Genomic DNA, 4,553 nt, shown 5'->3' on the forward strand with positions numbered 1-4,553 from the left:
TGCTAATGTCACTTTTTGCAGGTTTGCTCCTAAGAAAATGCTGAATGCGTTCATGATTTATGTTTTAGCCCTGGCAACACTGAGTTATGTGGACTCTCCTGTAATTTTCAGTCTCCTTCCGTTCCTAGAATGTGTTTTCTGTGAATGCAAATGCAGTTTCTGTTTTTCATTTCTGCTGGTAATGACAGAGTAGTGTGAGTCATGTTTTGCATTAACAGTTGAAAACATCTTACTTCCAAAACACTGTTGGAGGGCTGCTATGTAAGTGATTGTAGTACTTAGGTTTGAGGTCTGTTTAAGTTGGTGTGAATTGATCTTTTTGTGAAAATTTCCCTGCAACGCCCATGCAGAAATGCACCTACTGGGCTGTTCCCCTTGATGGGATGAGAGATAGAAAGTAGAAGCTAGTGATGGGTCCAAGAGCAGGCAACAGATCTGAGAGGTGCACGGCTCAGTGGTGAGGATATATACTCAATATAATTTAATGAAGAAGCACCGGAAGTGTTTTTCCTTTTTTTCTTATTAGTTTCAGAGGTAGAGTTCAGTGATTGATCAGTTGCACATAACACCCAGTGCTCATTACATCAATTGACCTACTTCATGCCCATCACCCAGTTAGCCCCCCCCCACCCAACCTCCCCTCCGGCAACTGTGTTAGTTTCCTCCAATTTAAAAGTCTCTTATGGCTTGTCTTCCTCTCTGATATCGTCTTACTTTATTTTTCCCTCCTTTCCTTTATGTTCCTGTTTTGTTCCTTAAGTTCCACATTTGTGAAATCATATAATTGTCTTTCTCTGATTGACTTATTTTTCTTAGCCTAACGCCCTTTAGTTCCATCCACGTCCTTGTAAGTGGTATCATTCTTTTTGACGGCTGAGTAATATTCCATGATGTATATGTGTGTTTGTATATACACGCACATCTTCCTTATCCATTCATCTGGTGGACACCCACACCCATCCTCTTTCCATATTTTGGCTGTTGTGGACATTGCTGCTATAAGCATTGGGGTGCAGGTGTCCCTTCAGATCACTATAAGCACTCAATATTTTCTGAAGTCAGTGCCTTCGGCTCAGGCCATGATCTCAGGGTCCTTGGGTCAAGCCCTACATTGGGCTCTCTGCTCAGAGTGGGGGGGGGCTGCTTCCCCCTCTCTCTCTGCCTGCCTCTCTGCCTACTTGTGATCTCTATGTCAAATAAATAAATAAAATCTTAAAAAAAAAAAAAGATACCAAATGTTTCAGGAAGCAGGGGTGTGGTTAACTGGTGGGTGCAGGGCAATGAGCTGACATTAAATTTTTTGGCAAATTCATTATGGAATGATCTCCAGGTAGATGATTTTTTTTATTTTTTATTAAAAGATTTACTTACTTGACAGAGATCACGAGTAAGCAGAGAGTCAGGTGGGGGGGGGAGCAGGCTCCCTGCTGAGCAGAGAGCCCAATGCGGGGCTCGAGCCCAGGACCCCGAGATCACGACCTGAGCCAAAGGCAGAGGCTTAACCCACTGAGCCACCCAGGAGCCCCATAGATGATTTTTTTTTAAGATTTTAAAAAAAAAATTATTTATTTGACAGACAGAGATCATAAGTAGGTGGAGAGGCAGGCAGAGAGAGAGGAGGGAGCACGCTCCCTGCTGAGCAGAGAGCCTGATGTGGAGCTTGATTCCAGAACCCTGGGATCGTGACCTGAGCCGAAGGCAGAGGCTTTAATCCACTGAGCCACCCAGGCACCCCTGGGTAGATGATTTTTAAAAGAGAAATTCCTATGATAGAAATTTCTTTGTAAGAGATCTTTCATGGTAGAAAATAACTCTTCCTATATACCTAACGTATCTCTTCAGGTGGTCACAGCTTGAGACTGGACAGCCTAATGCCACCGTGTATGGATTTCTTATAACTTATTTTTCTTTCAGGGGTCTACGGAATTTCCCACATCTTATCCTCAGCATAACTGAGTGGATGTCATTCTGCTTTGTAGGTAAAGAATCTTCCAATAAATCTTCTGCTGGTGAGCTATAGACAGTAATAAGTGCGTCACCCCTAAGCTTTTACTGGTAAACCAATGTGTTGATTTATTCAAAGCTGTTTTCACATTGAAGATGTTTCTTTTCACACACTAGGTGGTAAAGGACTTCATGTTATTAGTTGGTGTTAGAGATCAGCACATATTAGTTAGTGCTCAAGCAAAGGTGAGCTTGCACCAGACATCAGAGACTGTATGGAGACAGTTCTGGTTGTTAACTTGTTGGGGGTGTTCTGGCATCCAGTGGGTTGAGGCCAGGGACATTGCTAAACATCCTACAATACACAGAACAGGCCCCCCACAATGTAACAAGTGACATATTTATTGAGACACATAAAATTTATGGGGAATAAACAATTCGTGGAATATTACAACATAAGAATTGACATCAAAGGTGTCTTTATCTTTCTATTAATACCATGGTATGAATTTTATTTCAAATAGTGTTTTGTGTCCCTTAGGAATACCTGACAGTTTTCTAACATTTTAAGTTCATTCCAAGGTATTTTAGTTTATTAGTTTCCATTATAAGTAGGGTTCTTTCTTCCATTCTATCTTGTGATTGAAATATGTCAAAGGAATTGATATCTATAAATTAGTATGGTACTCCACTAATGTTTCTCTCATTTTTTTAAAACAACCTAACAAGATTCTTTTTTTTTTTTTTTAAGATTTTATTTATTTAAGAGAGAGAGGAAGAGAATGAGAAGGGGGAGGGTCAGAGGGAGATGCAGGCTCCCTGCCGAGCAATGCGGAACTCAATCCCGGGACTCCAGGATCAAGACCTGAGCCAAAAGCAGTTGCTTAACCAACTGAGCCACCCAGGCACCCCAATATTTCTCTCATTTATCTTCTTTTGTGTACTGACTACTACCAGAAGTTAGCCAATTTAGTATTTAATATGCTAATTAACTAGCAGATATCCTTTCCATACTAGTCATACTCATTATTTCTGAACCAAGATTGGTCTACTTCACCAACTTAGATAATTCTCATTTCATTTGCTTTATTAAAAATTTTTACAAAAATGGGGTGTATGGGTGGCTTAGTCAGTTAGGCATCTGCCTTTGGCTCAGGTCATAATCTCAGGGTCCTGGGATTGAGCCCCACATCGGGCTCTCTGCTTGGTGGGGAGCCTGCTTCTCCCTCTCCTCTGCCTGCTGCTCCCCCCTGGTGATGCTGTATGTCAAATAAATAAAACATTTTTAAAAAATTTTCCAAAAAATACATTATGAATTTTGTCAATACATTTTAGGAATGTATGAAAATGAAAATGTGAGTTTTCCCTTTAGCTTTGCTAATGGGCTGAAGTCTATTAATCAGAACTACATCATTCCTCCCATCCAAGTACTAACCAGGCCCGACCCTGCTTAGCTTCTGAGATCAGATGAGATCGGGCGCGTTCAGGGTGGTATGGCCGTAGACTAATCATAACTGTATCATTCCTAATAATGAATGATACCTACATTACTAGAAAAAATCCTATGTGATGTACTGGTAGATTCAGGTATTTTATTTAGCTTTCCTTATTTCTAAATATTCTTGAGAGATACTACTTTTGGGGTTTAGTGTTTATTTGGGGGTGGGTGTCCATCTTTGGTGGGTTTTGGTTTCACTGTTATCTTGGCTTCATAAAAAAGAACTTAGAAACTTTTGTCTTTGGAAAAAATTTTTAATCAATAAAATTTCAAAACAAACAAGTGAAAGCAATTATTATTACAGTTTAGTTCATTTATGAATTAAACAACGTTCTGTGTGTTGACATAGTAACCACCACTTAACCCTTCATTTCTAAATGCAAAACAAATACCAAAACTTCAAAGTCAAAACTTCTGACTTAGAATAAAATTTCTGTGTAGACATTGTTGGGCTCTGTCCTTACCTTGAAATTCCACAGTAAGTATCTCTTAAGAAAATTAAGGCTTTTTATACAAATACAGAGAACAAACTGTTAATGACAGTTGGCAGAGGAAAGGGGACTATTGGGGAGGGGGGGATGAGAAGGAGAAAATGGGTGAAGGGGAGTGGGAGGTACAAGGCTTCCAGTACTGAAATTAGTAAGTCATGGGGATGAAAGGTAAAAAGCACAGGGAAAACAGTCAGTGGGTTTGTACCAGACTCGTATGGTCAAGTGACAGACGGGAACTACGCTTGTAAACACAGCATAACATACCAGGTTGTCAAATCGCCATGTTGTACGCATGAAACTAATGTAACACTATGTATCAACAGTACTTCAATAATACATAAATATCAAACTGGTTTGAACACATCCATTTCCAGCCTTCTTTTTTTTCCATTTAAAGATCTTAATTTTTATAGTGATTCTACACCATGCATATATAGCAAAATACACATTACTGTCAAAAATGAAAGCAAAGGGGCGCCTGGGTGGCTCAGTGGGTTAAAGCCTCTGCCTTCGGCTCAGGTCATGATCCCAGGGTCCTGGGATCGAGCCCCACATATTTGACAGATCCCAGGACCCTAAGATCATGACCTGAGCCGAAGGCAGAGCCACTGAGCCACCCA

Source organism: Lontra canadensis, unplaced genomic scaffold (assembly GCF_010015895.1).
Source record: "Lontra canadensis isolate GAN:19392208 unplaced genomic scaffold, GSC_riverotter_1.0 scaffold681, whole genome shotgun sequence".
NCBI lineage: Eukaryota > Metazoa > Chordata > Mammalia > Carnivora > Mustelidae > Lontra > Lontra canadensis.